The sequence below is a fragment of the Macaca thibetana genome, chromosome 6 (genome assembly GCF_024542745.1).
Source record: "Macaca thibetana thibetana isolate TM-01 chromosome 6, ASM2454274v1, whole genome shotgun sequence".
In the NCBI taxonomy this organism is placed as follows: domain Eukaryota; kingdom Metazoa; phylum Chordata; class Mammalia; order Primates; family Cercopithecidae; genus Macaca; species Macaca thibetana.
This window is the reverse complement of record NC_065583.1, coordinates 70,342,599-70,363,487: the sequence shown is the minus strand read 5'-3', so window position 1 is coordinate 70,363,487 and position 20,889 is coordinate 70,342,599. Positions and strand designations below refer to the sequence as shown.

Sequence of the window (20,889 nt, the reverse complement as noted above, 5' to 3'; positions counted from 1 at the left end):
TTCCAGGTTTAATCTAAGTGCATTGCATAATTCCAGGAATGTATCCATCTCCTCTAGGTTTTCTAGTTTGTGTGTGTACAGGTGTTCATAGTAGCTTGAAATAATCTTTTGTATTGCTGTGATATCAGTTGTAATATCTCCTGTTTTGTTTCTAATTGAGCTTATGTGGATCTTCTCTCTTCTTTTCTTGGTTAATCTCACTAATGATCTATCGATTTTGTTTATCTTTTCAAAGAACCAGCTTTTTGTTTTATCTTTTATATTGTTTTTTGTTTGTTTCTTTCAATTTCATTTAGTTCTGCTCTGATCTTTGTTATTTTCTTCTGCTGGATTTCAGTTTGGTTTGTTCTTGTTTCTCTAGATCTTTGGAGGTATGACCTTAGATTGTCTATTTGCACTCTTTCAGACTTTTATAAACATTTAACACTATGAACTTTCCCCTTAGCACCATTTTTGCTGTATCCCAGAGATTTTGATAGGTTGTGTCATCATTATCATTCAGTTCAAAGAAAAAATTCAACTTTTGTGCTTATTAACTTTCTCTCTTTTTATTTTCTATTTCATTGATTTCCACCCTGATCTATATATTATAAGTTAATTTACGTGAAAGGAGTTGGCTGCTTTTGAGGCTTGCTTTAGCGATTTCTCAGATTAGGCCCAAAGCAGGATTATTCTAGGGCTGATTTAGCCTCACTACTAAAGCAGTAACCTTCTGATGACATTACCCAATGACCCATATATTGGAAAATCTTTCCATTCTGGTGGATGAAAATGAGCACTAATTCTATCCGTTTATATTTTTGACAAGAAAATTGTTTTGCCTACTTTTTTCTTTCAGTGATTTATTCCCCAGACTTAGGTAGTTTCTTCACATGCATGCATAGATCAATTATCAGCAGAAGATTCAAGTGGACCCCTCTAGAGATCTTAGAGGTCTCTTTCTGTGAAAGTCCTTTCTTCCTGAGTTCCCCCAACAAATTCTAGCTGCTTTGGTTTTAAAATTTCAGCCTTATCTCCTCAGCTCAATATGTTTGTGAGGGCTCTCTGTATTCCCCCTCTTGAATGGCACATTGGAAATGTTCTCTAGAATGAGGTGGATTACTTATTCTGTTGGATTCATTTTTCATATTTCTAAATACAAGAGAAGAACTGCTTGCTTATAATTAAGGTGAAAGGCTTCTGTTGTCCTTCCTTAAAGTTGTAATTTATGCAACACTGTGTATGTATTATCACCCTAAATAAATAAATCAGTATTTCTCAATTAATAAAATATATAATTTTATATTTCTTAATTCCATGAAAGGCTATCAGTCCACGTACTAGGTCCCAGCTCTCAGACTGGTATAATTTAACAGTATTTAATTTTCTTATGTACATGGCTCAATAAATCAGGGATAAATTCCGATATTTCAGGTACTAGGCACAGCATTCTTTGCCACTGAGATGTAGAGTCTTCCTGGAAATTCCCATGCAACTTCTCAGGAACTGGTTCTAATCGCTACCCTCTCAACTGTGAGCAGATTTGGGAAAGCAGTTCTGTTCTAAACACTAAAGTTCTTCTTTGTCTCAAAGAACTCCCAACTCCAAATGTAGGGATAATTACATCCCCCATACATTTAATGTGCTTCAATTAAAATTATTTCATTACAACAGTTTACAAAGTTGCAATTTAAAATATTTCATCTAGGGAAGATGACAGTTGGCAGGAGCAAGGTAGTTTATACAGCGTAAACCCAACCAATCTCATGGCAACTATGGGTAAGCATGAGTTCTGCAAATAAAATATGTGCCTTTAAGAGTGTCATCTTTTCGGCCAGGCGCAGTAGCTCACGCCTGTAATTCTAGCACTTTCGGAGGCCAAGGCAGGCGGATTGCGTGAGCTCAGGAGTTCAAACCCAGCCTGGACAACACGGTGAAACCCCGTCTCTACTAAAAAATAAAAAAAATTTAAAAAACTTAGCCAGGCGTGGTGTCAGGCGTCTGTAGTCCCAGTTACTCGGGAGGCTGAGGCAGGAGAATGGTGTGAACCCGGGAGGCGGAGCTTGCAGTGAGCCGAGATGGCGCCACTGCAGTCCAGCCTGGGCCACAGAGCGAGACTCCATCTCCAAAAAAAAAAAAAGTCATCTTTTCTTTTCTAAAACTTCAACTTTTCCCAAAATCAAAGTGATATTAGAATTTACAAAGTTCACAATTTAGCACAGGTTAAGTTAGCGTTACAAGTGCTTATTCCAGTAACACAGTGTCATTGTTGACACAGAGCATTGATCCGAGTATGCCAGTTGCTAAAAGAAGATGGATACATCCTTCTTGTCTCACTGGTGTGAAAAGGAAAAGTATCAATTGTATAAGGTTCACACAGCAAGAGCCACCCAACGCTTCCAAGTACTTCCTTAGCTGAGAGGCGCTGGTACCACAGAGGCTTTTCCATCACTGTTCTGAGATGTATGTTATTAGATCCAACTTTGGAAATGTAAGCATTCTGCATAGTTTTTTTTTTTTTTTGACAGCTCAAATAATTTATCATTACTTTTTTTTTTTGAGACTGGAGCACCAATAAAAAGGAGTATAGTAAAGCACTAGGTACAACTTCATCGTTTTCTATATTTTGTCAACATTGAATAATTTTTCAATGTGTAACAGATCCACATGATTCAAAAATGAAAACAATACAGAAAGGTATTTATTGAAAATTACTGCTCCCCCCTCATCCCCAAATCACTTTCACTCTTCCCACTTCTTACTAATTTCTTGTGTTATCCTTTCAGTTGTTTTTAATGCAAACACAGCAAATCTAAGTATGCATTTTTTCTTTTTAATACAAATGTTAGCATAATATATAGCATGCAATGAATTTTGCTTTTTGACTCCATAATATAGCCTTGAGATGTTTTCATCTGAATATTGATATAGTATTGAGTAGTATCTTTTTATTTTTTAATTTTTTAGAGATGGAGTCTTGCTATGTTTCCCCAGTTTGGCCTTGAATTCCAGGGCTCAAGTGATCCTTCCACCTCAGCCTCCTCAATAACTGGGACTACAGGTGCACACCACCGCACCCAGTTTTGAATAGTGTTACTTTTTATGTGAACATATCGTAATTTAGTTAACCAGTCCACTCCTGATGTACACCTGGGTTGTTTCTTGTCTTTTGCTGTAATAAACAATGCGGCAGTAAAAAGTCTTGCACATACTTTATTTGGTATGTGTTCTAGTTTAGCCGTAGGATAAGTTTCCGGAAGTATGTCTACTAGGTCAAAAGGCAAATGCATTTATAACTTTGACAAATAGTCATATTTCTTTGTAAAGTGTTTGTACAATTTCTTACTCTTACAAGTAGACTGGTTTTGTTCATAGCTTTGTCATCAGAATGTTGTCAAATTTGTATTTTTTACAACATAATAAATAAGTCATATTTTAATGTAGTTCCAATCTACATTGCCCAATTTATTAGTCAGCTTAAATAATTTTATATGCATAATAATAAATTATGCTTATTTCTGTGAACTCCATTTTTTTTACCTGCTTTTCTATAAATTTATTGACCTTTTCTTATTTATGTTAAGGAATATTTATAATTAGACAGATTGGCTCTTTTAACATAAGTCACAAATATTTATTCTCAGAGAGTTATTTATTTGGGGTTTTATTTATGGCATATATTTCCCAGGCAGGAGGTCATTTCTTTTTAATTCAGTTGTTCTTCTATAGTTTCTGAATGTTAAGTCCTAGAAAGTCCTTTCCAAATCCAAGGTTATAAAGGAATTCTTCCATCTACTTTATACATATACATGTACATATATGTATATATACACATATATGTATGTGTGTATATACACATACATATACACACACATACATATATACATATGTGTATATACACACATACATATATGTACACACACATACATATATATGAGGGAGTCTTGCTATGTTATCCATGCTGGAGTGCTGTGGTTATTCATGGGTGCTATATATATATATGTATATACATTTTTTTTTTTTTGAGAGGAAGTCTTGCTATGTTATCCATGCTGGAGTGCTGTGGTTATTCATGGGAACAATGATCACACACTACAGTCTTGAACTCCTGGGCTCGGGAGATCCTCCTGCTTCATCCTCCAGACTGGCTGGGATTACAGGTTTGGACCATCACAGGCAGCTCATGTACTTTTATTTTTGTTTTACACTTACATATTTGATTTATCTGAAATTTACTCTGGTGCTTAGTTTGAGGCATGGATCTTATTTTATCTTTTCCAGATGGCTCCCAATTGCCCAAGCACCATGCATTAGACAGTCTAATGTTTTTTGACTTTTTGATATACAACCTTTCTGACATATTAAATCTATGAGTGAATGTAGCTCTATTTCTGAACATTTTATTTTGTTCTATCAACAGAGTAGAAAGTGGGAAGCAAGATGAGATAAATACTAATATATCTGAAACTATGCTAAATTTATTAGTTGTTATTGGAAGATAGAAATATGTTCTTAGGAGACAGTCTTTCTGAATAAAACAAAAAGCTAACCATATAGAGTTTGGGGAAATATGAAGGTTAAGAATTGGCTAATTTTAAAAACTGAGAGATTTTAAGGATTGGCTGATACTTAGCATGGAGTTTAGAGAACAGCTGACTTTCAGAGTGGGTTTGCTGAACCAGAGGTGTGATTGATTGATTGATTGGCGATGGTTTAAATCAGTGCTGTGGTTATTTATTTACACAGGACTATAGACTAGGAACAATCAAATTCGGAATGTAGGAAATTTGTCTCCTCTGCTCCATTTTCTGTTCATCTATTCATGTTATGTCCTCATTCCAACCAAGTCCGTTATGTTATACAACCATAAGTCTCATGGGTCTATTCATGAAAATTTCATGAGTGAGGTAATTTCATAATCACACAAGACATGGATAGTATATCTGGTTCCTTAAAAACTTTGGTGAATTTATTTTTAACAGTTCTGTTTTCACCTTCTATTTTCCCCATTGATTCTAGGTGCTATGGGCAGAATTAGGTACTGCTGAATCTTTAGGGCTTTACAGATTCACTTAAAATATATTTTATAAAATACGTGCCTTGGTTCTGTTCATAGGTGAGACTATTACAAACCTAGAAATGAAGTCATGTAAATGTGTCTTGCGGCCAATTATTTTGCCAGTTTTTGCACAAAAATATGCACCTATCAATCCTGAAACAGTACTATATACAATCTTTAAAATATTTTAATGGAATAAATACTTTTCTTTCTTTCTTTTTTTTTGTTTGAGATGGCGTTTCACTGTTATTGTCCAGGCTGGAATGCAATGGCACCATCTCAGCTCACTGCAACCTCCACCTCCCAGGTTCAAGTGATTCTCCTGCCTCAGCCTTCTGGGTAGCTGGGATTACAGGCACCCGCCACCACGCCCAGCTAATTTTTGTATTTTTAGTAGAAATGGGGTTTCACCATGTTGCCCAGGTTGGTCTCGAACTCCTGACCTTAGCTGATCCACCCACCTCCCAAAGTGCTGGGATTAAGGGGTGAGCCATTAACACTAGCAGAATCAGTACTTTTCACCTGAAAAAGATCAAGCATATATATATATGTAGTCTCTAATGGAGCAAATGTTATCTTTTGTCTTGTCCAGCTTTTCTTACTCTGTAGTCTTGACAATTGAACACGGAACTCTGTTCAATGGGAATTGAGCAGCATGGGACTCTTCGGAGTAATCTTAAATTTATGATATTTCAGGTTTGCTGTTATTCACTACTCATTCATCTGGGTTTCATCTTTATACATTTTATCTCTATGTCTACTTCTGTTACATTTTTATGTAGGTTAATATGTTTAAAATAATTTAACTTTATTTTATGTTTTACTGTCAATTTATGGAGTTTTATATGACAGCAACGATTAATGCATGTGTTTACATACCTTTGTCCACTAGAAATCTCCCCATAGTACTGTAATTATTACTTTATCTGTCTCTAATTAAAAATCCTCTGAGAAAATACCTATGACTTGTTCATTTTTGTATAATTAAAATAATAATAAAATATGACAAATAAAAAAATAATAGAATAATAATAAAATTTAGACAATGAGATAGTAATAAAATTTAACCCAAGGTAAACTATCATACATTATCACTAGATTATTATTATTTTAATTAACTTGTATATGCAAAATACAGGCACAGCTGAAAGAAGGAACTTTTTTAAAGGCTGCATTGATAGGAAATCTTCCACCAGAGTGTGTTGTGTTCTAATTAAATTGTTTGGATCTGACAGGGGGTGAAAGTTTTTCTGTTCACTTCTCATTATCCATTTTAATCCATTTATTTTCAATATAAGCAACTTACTTAGATTCGAAATAAGATTAAATCTTATCCAGAAAAAAACAGAACATGGCAACAGAGCGAATTGCTATCATTTTATGTCAAGTAAAATAAATTTCATTTCATAATGATATGTGGTACACTATAATAAATTATCAGCACTGTTACTGCCTGTTTTCTCAGCAAAAAAATAAACATTCCATTCCAAGAACTGCTTCCTACCCACAAAAAGTTGTTCATGAAATAATTACGTCTTCCTCTCCTCAAAATCATTGGATTGATACAGTTCCATACAGAAGTCTTACATCCATTTGTTGCAATGTTCTCTTCGTTGGTCTTCATTCAATACAGAAAATGAGAGAACCAAATTGATCATAAATGAGCATTCTTATGTACATTTATACTTACATTTATTGATTCACAGAAGAAAATCCATTTGATGTTAAGAATAAAATAACTGATCATATTTTCATTTTACCACTCAATCCCAAAACAATAGTTAGCAATGCTAGGAAAGTGGATATTCCAGCTGTCATAAAGATAAAAATCTTAATATTGACTGCTGATAAAATTCTAAAATTAACATTTCTTCCATCCCTCTGTCTTTCCTTCGTTCCTTCTCCCTCTCACACATTCCCTTGAAGGAGTAATACTTGATAGATAGCAAAAAGAAAATAAAATAAAATACAAAGGTATATGGCAAAAACAGGTAGATGGCTCATCACCAGTCTCTTGTCTCTCTCTCCATAGGCACCTGCTGGGGAACAGCCAATTTAATGTGAATCACTCTATATATAGTCTGTGCTATACATGTGTATATAGACAGATGTTAAATTTTTAATTTTTCTTGAAGGTTCGCATGTCACATACACTTTTTGAACCTTCATTTTCACATAATAATATACACAGATTTTTCTGTTTAGAAATACTTATGTTTAACAGCTGTGACTGCCATTGTGTAGATGTAGCAGCATTGAACGTATATCCTACTGGTGAAAATTTAGATGGTTTTTACTTTTATGTTACTACAAACATTGTGGCAATATATAGTCTAGTATATATTCTTTGTACATAAAGGATAAATATCTGCAGAATAAATTTCCAAATGGGTAATTGCTGGGGAATAAAGTATGAATACTTACTATTTTGAGAGACATTTCTAATTTGCAAGTTTATAATCCCACTGAATGTATGGGTGGTCTGGCTTCTCCATACCACATATGTTATCAAATTTTTATTTTTTTCTGTCCTGATTGAAAAATCTGGACTCATTTAGTTTCATTTTTAATTTCTGTTATAAATAAGGTCCAGCATTCTTTCATGTATTATAAGTGTCATTTTGATTTGACTTTTTATGTTCTTTACCTGTTTCTCTATTGGATGGTTGATTTGTACAAGCTTATTATATTAATGACATTAGTTCTTATCTTTTGTGCTGTAAATATTTTTTCCTAATTTTTATTTATTGTTTGAACTAATTTATGTTAAAATTTTATTTTTAGGAAGTCAAATATATCTTATTTTAATTGCTTCTGGTTTTTGTTTGTTAAGAGAGATAATAAGAGAGTTCAAAATGTTTCTCTTATATTCTTTTAGCAATCTTTAGTAACCTTATCTACCTTTTAAAATCCACGTTACATAAAAAATGCTTTACCTGGGATGTATTTGGCTCTAAAAACTGATGTATGAGTTCAACTGTCACTATATCTATAATATACTTTGAAGATTTTTTTGCATGTATACTATGATGCCATGTGTGTTACTTAGCTTATGCTATATTGCAGATGAGCTAGTTTTACATCAGAAAACCAGTACTCCTAAGGAGCAACCACAGGCTCTTCTGTTATCCTAATCTCCATCAAGCCATGCTTTTCTAATTAGTATAGTGGATATCAGAAATTGTTTTCTATTGAGAAAAATTATATTGAAAATTGTTACCTGCTCAGTAGCTTGATGAAAATTAGAAATACAATCTTATTGATGAAATTAAAGGTATTTAAGATCTATGGATAGGTCAAAAAAATTTAGAGACACTCTCTACTCACGCATGAACAGGATTTAAGAATCCTTTGAGGCCATGCTTTGTACCTTTAGGGATGGAGCTAGAGCCTTGAATCTTGAAACAGTTCCGGATTCAGCCATTGATTTAAGATTGGTTGATGCTGATTATATGATGCTGCTGATTATATGAGTAACAAAATCTTTCCTCATGAATGTTGTCAGGTCTACCTCGTGTGCATCTTTTAAAGCACCTCAAACTTTAGTCAACTCGACTTCATCAGGTTTACAGAGCAGGTAATGGATTGTTTTGTGCTGTTTGCTGTTGATGGTTTAATCAGTGTTTGTGTACACATTTATTTGGAAATTTGTTTGCTTTCTAACCAAAAGAATAACCGACTGTGTCCATCTCCTCACATCTCTTCAAGGGTTTTCAGTGGCTACTGTTATATACCCAAACTTAGCTGTACATACTCAATAAGCTTGAGTCAGCTGGTATCAACTTAATTGATTACTGATAGTCCTTTTCTTGCTATAATCTCATCTGCTAAGTAATTCATATTTCCCTGCTGATTTGAAGGGCCATATTTATCATATGCTAAATTCCCATAGACATTTGAGTCTGTTTTTGGATTCTTCATTCTGTTTACTCAATCTATACTAGCATCAAATTTTTAATTTATATTTGAGCTTATTTTTCAGAATTTTCTGAGTTATTTAGTACAAGTTTATTTTTTCATGTAAACAAAGAATATTGTCTACCCCAGCCCCTACCATAAAAAATCCATTGGTATTCTATCTATTTATCTATCCATCTATCACTTATATAGTGCTTACCACACACTACGTCTTAACTCATTTTCATAACAACTCCATAAGGTAGGTTTTATTATTACCCTTATGTTATAGGTGAGTCACAGAGAGGTGAAGTAATTTAGTTGTGAACATGCTAAATTTACAAGCTAATATAGAAGTCCTTATAATTTTTAGTCTTCTTAACCAAAAACAAGTAGATATTTCCACTTACAAAAGTTTTCTCTTAATTTTTCAGTAGACTTTATAGTTTTCTTCCTATAGATTATATACACTTCTAAAGTTCATTCTTTAGTTGTAACTGCAATTTTTTCATCCATTATATTCTGTAATGGACTGTTGCTTACAAATACAAGTCCAAAACCAAAAGGCTACTGACTTTTCAGTGTTAGTTTCATATTCCACTTAGAGGATTACACTCTCTTATTATGGTTTCTTGAAGTACAATGTTATTATCTAGAAATAATATATCTGCTTTCTTCTTTCCATTGTTTATACCTTGTCTTTCTGGTACCTAATTAAGTCAGCTAGCACATCCAAAACTATATTAAATGTTCTTTGAGTAGGAAATCTCACCGCATAATTTTAGCTTGTTTTGAGAGAACTGGAAAAAGAATACTCCTAGATATTTGAAGGTCTTCTCACTACATTCTGTATAACCCAATTGCATGGATTTTTGTTTTGTTTGTTTGTTTGCTTGTTTTAGGATTGTAACTCCAGAACCTAGTTTAGCCTTTGGGGCATACATACATGCTGATCAAATGTTTATTGAATGCAGAAGTTAGTGAATGGATGAATAAATGGCATAGTTATCTAAGGAAAGTGTTTACTGTCGTATTTTTATTAATCTTCCTGAGTACTTCTCTTATTAAACTGTTTCTTTTGTGTCAGACTTTTTGCCCTCAATGTTCTTTTGTTTTTACAGTTTTTATGTTTTTCTTGCTGTCTGGAATCTAATAGCGTATTTTCCAAAGACCTCGCTAACCTGATCCTGTTCTACCTATCCAAACCTAGTTTGTACCATTCTCCCAAATGTTTTCTTTTCTCTGTGAGGCCAATCTCTACTGTCCCATACAAAAACACAGTAGTCTCATTCCCATTTTTATGTCTTCATTCCAGGTTCCCTTTCTGGCTTTCCATTATTCTCCACATCACTATGAGTAACCAAATTCTATCCAGCCTTCATACTCTAAGATCAAGGGCCATCTCTCTCATAAACATTCTCAATTTTCCAAGAATTTATTCTCATGCCTTTTTCAAAACACCTACAACACTTGTGGTCAATACTGAATACCCTAGTAGATAATTATGTACTGTTTTTGTATTGTTGTCAATGATTCATGACCGTTCATCTTACTACCCAAGGTAAATTCTTGAGTACAGTGGTCTTAGACTGTCCAGTATCCCCCCTGCCACCAGCATCTTGCACAATGCTGAGCACAGAGGAGAGTGGAGGTTGCAAATTGGTGCCCATAAATAAATAAAACCCATAACCTTGATTTGTTTGGCTGAAAATATCTCTTGAAAAATTGAACATGAATGCCTTAGGCTGTACTTGTTTTCTTCTCTTCATCACAGCTTCTCTATCTCTATGTTATTTAAACTTCATTTACACATTTTTGTTACGTGCATGGCCCTGTAGACAAGTTTGTTTGTGATACTCCAGGGTTTCAGTATGCATTGGCTGAAAGATTCCTCCATAAGAGGTAAGATAGAGTCTTAGTTAGATATGCATAAACCACAGCTGATTTCTGTCTCCAATTAAGAAATTAGATTGGGGGATGAGGGTGCTCTGGCTCTGCTGCTTAAATATCAGTACAAAAGAGCTTCCACTTTTATAACTAAAGACTGGGAGGATTAACACTAGGATTAACATCCTAGCTGCAAGGGAGTCTTGGAGATTGCATGTTTTTCACTGGACACACTAATACTTTGAACAAAGATGGAAATCTTTAATTAAGAAAGAGAAAATAGATATTAGGTAGGCAACAGCAGTGTCAGCCACACACAAGTTTTTAAGAGTGAAAGCCATAAAAAAAACCACACAGGATTGAGTTTAATATCCTCAGGATCATTAGATTTGCCTAGTTATCTGTATAGACAAAGAAAAAATTAAAATGTGTTGATTAATTGATACATTCAGAGAACCCGTTTAAGAATGGACAATGAAATGTGGCTTTCTATACCTGTTAAATTTTTGGAACAATAATTCAGACCATCTCATGAAAACCTGTGATATCATTCTCATAATTTACATAAGTCAAGCATATCGAAGCCTATTCAAATGAACAAATACTATAAAATATATAAAAATCAAACTATACCAAAATAACACCTAGCTGAGTACACAGTGCTGACAATTTATCCTAAGAGAAAAATTATGGGATATCTAATTGTAGATATATTTTTATTGATTGATGAGGAGATAATCAAAAGGTATGAGGTAAAAAAGGTGAGCTTTCAAATGTGCAAGATAATCTCACTTTCATTAAAACATTTTATGTAAATGTAAAAATATGTAAAAGACTATTAAACAAATTAAACATAATTATATTTAGATAGTTGAATTATAGGTGATTTTAGTTTTCCTATATTTTTATGAAATTCTATTTTATCATGAATAAAATATAATGAGATGACACAAAAAGTTTGTTAAATCTACTTCATGAGAAGGATGTTACTGGTAAAAAGACATATATTTGTTAAACTAAAACAAAATGGCATCCTTATTGAAGAGATAAAAAAATCCATATAAAATAAAACTTACTGTCATTTATTAATTATAGGAAAATTTTGGCTTCCTAATAACAACAAATAATAGGTATTAATGAAAATGAATGATGTTGAACTATAAATTCATTAGATCTAAATTCCTTATTTGTTCTTTCATTTGATCGAGAGGAAGAGCATTCTAAAGTGCTTTTCTCATGTATTTTATAGTTTTTGTTCATTTGAATAGGCTTTTGATATATTTGACTTTCATAAATTATGAGAACGATGTCACAGTTCTTATGAGATGGTGTCAATTATCAATCCAATAATTCTACCCAACTCCTGCTAATACAAAAAAGTAGCAGAATTAAGGGGCATAATAAAAATGTTTGACAGCATCCTCTTTCCCTTTTTTTCCCCAGGGATTTAATTTCATTGCATAAACCTTTATTTATACTATGATCTGGAGCAGAGTATGTAGAAGAGGGCAAGCTAGAATATAGACCAATGTAGTAATCCTTTATGAAAGATTTTTGTTGAATTTACTTAAAAGCAAATTGTAAAAAATTTTTAAAAACCGGGGAAACAGATATTTTAAAATAAGTAACTTAAATTTTTATTTCTATAGAACTGAGCAAAGGAATCTGGATGTAAAAGAAAAAAAGTAAAATTAATATTCTTATTTAAGACTATAAGCAATCATTTAAATGTTAAAATAGATATCTGGAAAATATATACTTAAATCTCACCTTAAGCTTTTACTTAATGAATCATGAAACAGGATTATAAAATTCAACTTAAGCTCTGAAGTGGCTATCTGAATATGCTCTGAACATGTGATATCTTTAGTTTGTATATAGCTACTCTCGTCTTCCTCCTGCACCTCCAAGACAATCCAGCCAGAACCTGCCAGTTGGCTTTTTGCTGACGTCATCAACCCACCAAGTAGGTGAGATCATTCTTCTGCCCCCACTTCTTTCATGCTCTTTCTCCCTGCCAAAGCCAATACTAGATAGAACAGAGACCTGCTAAAACCACTCTCTTTCCTCCCTTTATCCTTTCCTTCTCTTTCTCTCCTCAAGAAGTAAAAAGCCATGGGATTTTCAAACCTTGCGTCTCATCCATTAACAATACTAAAGGAGAAAGCAGTAAGAAGATTTTTGCTTAAGGCAGCAGACTGGCTTACAAGATTAGTTTCCTAGCATCATTTCCTATTTTTGAAAGGCAGATGCCAAATATTACCTTATTTTTTCTGGGAAAAGGAAAAAAGACTAACTTATGCATTGTATTGGAAGTTCAGGTTTATTAATATTTACATCTTTTAGCTTATGTTTTCTATTTACCATGGCTTTTCTTTTTATTAATTGCCTCATATTAGCATAATTCAGTTTTCATTATTTTACTTTTTCCTCCTCTAGAGATTTGAATGTTGTATATTCTATTTTTATTCTTTTAATATTTTAATTTTTCAGATATATATATATTTCTAATATATTTATATTTTTAAGTTTAAAATTAATCAATAATTCTACCTACCTCCTATCAATACAAAACAGAATATTTTAAGTCTAATCATTTCTTTACAATCTTCTGTGCTTATGTGCTCTCACATCCTCATTGACATTTCCTATTTTCTCTCTTTTTCATTTTAACCAATTTGGTGGATGTATAGTGGTGTTGCATTATGGTTTAAATATAAATTTGCATTGCCCTGATTGTTACTGAAGTAAAGCCCATTTTGTATGTTTATTGATTATTTGAATATCCTCTTTCAGAAAGTATCTGTTTGTCTTTTATCTATATTTCTCTTTGGCTGGCTGAATTTTTCTTACTGGTTTGTAGGAGTTGTATATATTACTAGATATGAGTCATCCCAATCTACCACCTGCTTTTTTAGTAGTATGCACAAAAGTCATATATTTTTAATGTAATCTAATGTATCTATTTCTTCCTCTGGTTTTTTGTCCCAGTTTAAGAAATGTTTGCTTACTTCACAGACTTGAAGATATTCTTCCATGTTTTTGTCTAAAGGCTTTGTTTAGTTACCTTTTACTTTTAAATTTGCAATTCATCGGAAAGTGATTCCTATGTATGGTGTGAGGTACAAGTCAAGATATATCACTTTTAATATGAATATCCAATTGACTAAATTATTTTTATGGAAAACATTTCAGTGTCATCTTTGCCAGAAAGTAAGCATGATTTTTTGCAGGGTCCATTATATTCCACTCATCAATTTGCTAATCTGTGTGCCAACAGACTTTTGTCTTAAGTAATATACCTTTTAATAGATGTTAATATCTGTTTTTGTAATATCTCTAGTTTCATTCTTTAAAATTGCTGTAACTGTATTTAACTATTTGTACCTCTTTGTGAATTTTGAAACCAGCTTGTCAGGTGTTTTTGGCAAAAACATAAATAAATAAATAAATAAATAAATAAATAAATAAATAAATAAAATACTTCCTAAGATTTTGACTGGGACTGAACTTAAATGTATATCCTAATTTGAGAAGAATTGACATCAACATCTTTTCACCATGGAGTTTTCCAGTCCCTATGCATGGTTTATTAACTCCTGTCATGTATTTCTTTTTTCTTTTTGAGACAGGGTCTTGCTCTGTTTCCCATGCTGTGAATATGGCTGACTGCAACCTTGATCTCCTGGGTTCAAGCAATCTTTCCACTTCAGCTTCCCAAGTAGCTGGGACCACAGGTGCATACCACTATGCACAGCTGATTTTTTAAAAATTATTTTTGTAAAGATGAGGCCTTGCCATGTTGTCCAGGCTGGTCTTGAACTCCTGGACTCAAGTGATCCTCCTGCTTCAGCCTCCAAAATTGCTAGGATTATATTTTATAGTTTCGAGCATAGAAATCCTACTATCTAATAAATGTATTCCTAGATGTTTAGTGAATTTTGATAATATCGTAAATGGTGCTATTTTGTTTTTCATTTTTGTTTCCTATATTTAGAAATAGAATTAAATCTTGTACATTGGTGTTGTATCTGGCAACCTTCCTATACTGATTTACTGGTTGTCTTGTGATGAGAATTAAATGAGACGGTGCCTGTAAACCACATAGCATTATGCCTAGAAAGAGCAAGGGCTCAATAAATTTTAGTGTATTATAAGAAGAGATTTGTTAATCAGATTGAGTGTTAGTTACTGGGGTCCTTTCCAACTCTAAGACTTTATTATTCCATCGTTGGATTAGACTATGATCATGATTTATACTCTCCTAGTAGTATGCATCATAAACCACTGCTAAGGACATAATTCTATGTGAAGAGAGAATTGTGAAGATTGTAGGTTACATTCTTCGAAAAAAATTATAATATTTTAGAGAAAGAAACAAGTTTAATATTACCAATGGTAAGATTAGGCAACTAATATAAATGACAAAGTAATTGATGTCAATGGCAGTATAACAAAGCTTAATTATTGGTATCTGATTAATTAGCCATGTGATTTTAGTGGAAATTACTCATGCTTTTAGATCCTCAGTCCCATTCATTATAATAATACCTCACTCAAAAATTTGTAATGAGGATTTTCTCTGTAATGAGCATGTCAGTATCTGACACAAAGCAGTTATTACAAAAATACTGACATTATTTATTCCAAAGTATGTAGCTTGACAGAAAAACATATATGTATATATTTTAGAGTCAAAGTTGGAAATAAAACACTTCTATAGTTCCATTTATAAAGACTGCTTTCTAATTAGATAAAATTATATTATTTCATGCTATAATTTTATAATATTCTTTTCATAACTAGTACCAATATTTGAAAAAAAAAATCACATTTGGAGAAAACCTTGGAGATTAATTGATAAGCAAAGACTGATTATGAGGCTGTAATTTAATCAATGAATTCTTACACTGTGTCATAAGCAAAGGTATTAAATAGTTCAGTGTATCATTGGCAACTTGAACAAAATTATGACATAAGTAATACATTATTTGTTATAAGGTAAGAAAAATCACTCCTTAGAAATTGATTAATGTGATATTAACAAAGACGTTCAACTGCAATTCTAACAATTACAATTATTATATGTAATTATATAATAATTGTTATAATTATTTTAATATTTATATAATTGTTATAATTATTTTAATAATTATATAATTGTTATAATTATTATAACTATTATTTCCCTTTTGAAGAAATTGCATTAGGTATAATATATAAATAATGAAGACTTAAAATATTAGTTAAAATTTTGTAGTACACATATCCATTAAGATGTAAAAGAGTAGTTTCTGGTATTTTCTGTTTATTAGTTTTCATTTCTTAGCTTCAAACCCACTCTTCTCTATGATCCTGGAACTGGAACTTTGGACTCTGTGTTTCTTCACCACCTGGCTTCCTGCCAAACTGGGGCTCCAGAGGCAGAATGCAAAACCAGAGGCAGAAAAGATTCTTTCCTTCCAGTTTTGTTTCCTGCTCCTGCAGTGTCACCACAGCAATTCTTCACCTTGGCAGCAGCAGTTTATTTCTTACACTCCCAGAGCCAAGCTCATTCGCCTCCTTAGAGATAACAGCACCAGCTTGCAAGTGCCCCTTCAGTGGCCTTCCTGAGACTTCTGAGTCTCGGCTATGCAGGGTCCCTCTTCCACACTCCTGAGATACCAGCACCAGCTAGTCAGTTTCAATAATCTCAAGGTTTCCCTTTGTTCTTCCAGCCCTAAAGATAGCAGCTGACTCTTATAATTTCTGTATCTGTTACTTCAGTCTTTCCCTTTGCATTCTCCAATAATTCCTTAAGTGAAATTTACTCTGTTAAAATAACTACAGTTTCTGTTTTCATGACTGGACCCAACCAATAGATTACTTATTTTTGTAAGGCAGAGAAAAGGTGCACACATTTTACAAGTTTATTCATGTGACAGCAGTAAGCTATCCAAAACAGAAAAAAAAAATTGAATGGCATCCGAATCACTGGGATTGAGAGAGAAATGTACATTTGAAATAATATAGATATAATAAAAAGTGAAAACATGAATTGACTAAAACTTTTTTTTTGGTGTGAATATCCACTAAGGCATAAAAGCCTAATTACTGAGTGTTACTGCTTGTTTTTTATCCTTTTTGGCAAGCTATACATGGTCTCCATTAAAAGTTTTTGGAAAATCCTCTTAATTGTAGCACTGATTATGCTTCACCTTACAGAATCTGTGTTTCTGTTCTTCAGAGTGGGTTTTGTAAGACCCCTGGCTGTCACTGCAGGGCTGCCCCTGGAGACTCCCCATGTGCTGGATCTCTGGTTATACTCTCCCAAAGCTAGTCCCCTATAACCTTATGAGGTACAACCTCAGGGTCTGGTTTCAATTGCTTTTTTTTCTAATAAGAGATTTTTATTTTGTGAGGCTCAGAAGTTCAAGACAGAGAGGAATTAGAAGTACACAAAATCATTGACATTCTACAAAGAGAATTTGCTCTAATAGATGCCTCTGCATTCAAGTACAATTTGTTACAGCATACTGCTAAAGAAAGAACTAGACTAAATGTTTCCACCTACCCATTAATCCAAATAGCATCTTCCTTTGTGAAATATCCATTCTGTTAGACCATGTGATCTTTCCACAGTGATATTAATAGGGCCATTCCTCTTTTGTCACTGGAAACAGTCTTCAGAAATGTGAACCATAGTTAAGTTTCAGTAGAAATGTTATTAGGAGACCTAAACGTTTGTATGTGAAACACTAATATTTTTTCTTTGCAATTTCACTGAAATCCTGTACATTGCAGATTTTGTATAAGCCCAATTACTTTTAAGACTAAGTAACAGTCTTATTGAAAATAACAATAGTTATGGGAAATATTGAAATAGTCATATTGAAAATAACAATTAGTTAATGTCCAAAATTTCCAGGAATAAAGGCTCCTGGTGGATTATAGATTATTCATTCATTTGGTCAGGCAAAGCACATAGCAGAGGGATAACAAACAAAAGCAAACATTCTGGCTTTAAGGAGCTTATGAATTCCTATGACAAAGTAAGTCATGTATATAAATAGAAATAATATAAAGAAGAAAGTACGAAGAGAAATATATTTGCTTTGTAATAGTGCTAAGGAAATTCAGATTCTAAAAAAATTACCTTTAATAAAGACAATGAGAGAGTCCTCACTGTTACAGGGTTTGACTTCACCCTGAAACACAGACTATGGGGGAAGGGCATTCCAGGAAGGGTGAATAGCACTTGAAGTGGGAACTGGAAATTGGAAAGTGTGAACATTTTAGAAGAAAAAAGGGAGAAAATATGTTGGCAGGGATGATTGAAAAAAGAGAATAGAAAAGGAAAAACAAAAAAATAAAATATATATATATATATATATTTTTGCTGAAGTGTTGTGGATTAGTACTTAGTTGATATTCTGGTTTAACTTTGTTATATAACCCTAAGGTAATCATAACCATTGCCATAGTTATTTACCACAACCATAACCACAATCACGATCATACCCATATCCACTAAATCTTTGGGAAATAACACATCTGTGGCTCTTAACTCTATCAAACTAGATGTCCCATTCACTGTTCTTTGATTAAATATAGAAACATTAAAACCTGAAAATGACATACTGTTAAAATCAATATAAGGTCCTCAGTTTAATAAAAAAGGAAAATAGTTCATAAAATTATATATATAGATATGTAAATATTAAATGAGATTACAACAGAAAACATACTGAGCAAGCTAGATATATGCACTTGTTGAAAATGAATACATTTGGATTAAGATAAATTAATCTGACACTTTCAGTACAAGAACACAGAAGAATCATAGAGCAGAGGTACAGAAGACATAAAATTAAAACCCAGCACTGGGATATATAATAACATAACTTATTTGTGTTCAATAAAGGTGAGCTAACCTCATATGATATGGGGATAACAACAGGTAATGATAGAAGATTACCTCTGTCTCTGACACTGAGAAACAGGGGATAGAGGATGGACTGAAACAAACAGAAACATCAAGGGCCATAGAGAGGTTGTGTGGTTGATTCTGGGCACAGGAAAATAGTAAGAGTAACAGGTAACTCCAAAAGAAATAATCTTAAGATATAATTTTCTAACCTAGATTTATTCTGAGCTATAATTTTTTTTTTTTTTTTTTTTTTTTTTTTTTTTTGAGATGGAATCTCACTCTGTCGCCCAGGCTGGAGTGCAGTGGCGCCATCTCGGCTCACTGCAAGCTCCGCCTCCCGGGTTCACGCCATTCTCCTGCCTCAGCCTCCTGAGTAGCTGGGACTACAGGTGCCCACCACCACGCCCGGCTAATTTTTTTATATTTTTAGTAGAGATGGGGTTTCACCGTGTTAGCCAGGATGGTCTTGATCTCCTGACCTCGTAATCCACCCGCCTTGGCCTCCCAAAGTGCTGGGATTACAGGTGTGAGCCACCACACCTGGCCTCTGAGCTATAATTTATAATTACATAGGAGGTCAATAATAGGAAAATTAAAATAAAACGTTTAAAATAGATCCAGTAAAATTTCTAAATGCTATTTGCCCCTGCTAATTTAAAAATATTTGTTCTAAGTCTGTTAGAAGGAGTCTCAATGTCTTCTGTTATATATTTGCACATGAACTAAGCATTAGAAGGCAGGCCAATAGTAGTGTATTGTATTGGCAACTCAAAATCCACTAGCAGCCTTGCTCTCCATAACGCGATTTCCTAAAATAATGGTCAATATTTCAGGTGTGTTTTTGAAAAGTATTCAAACCATGAGAAATATTTTGTGATTGTATTTTAAAGATTTTGTGTGTTTATATGTCAAGTATTTTAAACTCAACTAATTATAAACCATTCTTTCAATTGCATAAACATCTGTCAGGGTGCTGGAAAGTCATGCTTATGTGAGACAATTCTTCAATGTGGACAACTGTTCCTTGTATTGCGGGACCCCTAACATTTCTCACTCTGTTCACTAAATGAAAGTAGCAACTATTGTTGTTTTCTCTGCTTTTATGAGTTTGACAGCCATAGGTATCTCAAATACTGCATGACTTCGTTCATTTATGTGAGGTATCCATAATCATTAAACTCATGAAACTGAGAATACAACAGTGGTTGCCAGTTTCTGGGGGTTGGGGAAATGGAGAGTTGTTCAATGGGTACAAAGTTTCAGTTATACTAGATGAGTAAGTTCTAGAGATCTGCTGTACAACATAGTGCCTACAGTTCACACTGTGGTATTGTGCACTTCAAAGTTGTTAAGAACATAGATCTCGTATTAAGTGTTCTTACCACAAAACATAAACCAAAAATAAAAACAAAGGAATACAAGGAAAGCTTTTGTGAGCTATTAGATGTATCTACTACCTTCATTGTGTTGATGGTATTATGGGTGTTTGCATATATCCAAACTCATCAAACTGTATACATAAGACATATGCAGTTCTTAATATATTAATTATATATCAGTAAAGCTGCCAAAAATAAATAAGTGTAATTAGCAGCCCCCAATCACGGTGATGACCCAAAACGGCCCTGCAGATCTACAGAATTATCCCTAGGACATGGTAAAAACTTCACTGAAAATCACTGTTGATCTTAATTATCAGCTTGTCAGGGTCAGACTCAGAGAATGAAAACTTTTAGCAATGATCTGAAAAATGGCTAAGTGATTTTTAATGCTCAGCATTCACTGAAGCTGCTAGAAGTGAGGCAATCAGGGGGGAAAAAACCACAAAATTTGTAATTCAGAGATGCAATTATATTCTCATGTAATCGAACACATATTTTAAAAAGAGTTTGCCTCTAATTGCTGTATTCACAGGTTTTTAAAGTAATTTTGTGTATCTATTTCATAAGCATCATTCTATGTTGGCATTTTACAAAGGCAGTCTTTCACAAAACATTAGATTGTATAATTCTCAGTTCTGTTTTCTGCAAAATTAAACGTCTCAATATGAACAACTGCTCTAGTAACGATCATGTATTTGAATCACAATTGAGACCTACAACAATAACTACATCAGAATAAGCTCAGGAAATAAAACCTTAAAGTGAACAAATTTGGA

The 20,889-nt window shown here is 33.2% G+C and overlaps 1 pseudogene; it reads right to left on the bottom strand.

Moving 5' to 3' along the window:
* LOC126956138 (proline-rich nuclear receptor coactivator 2-like) overlaps positions 1–20,889 on the bottom strand; it is a 53,601-nt pseudogene that overhangs the window by 24,988 nt on the left and 7,724 nt on the right.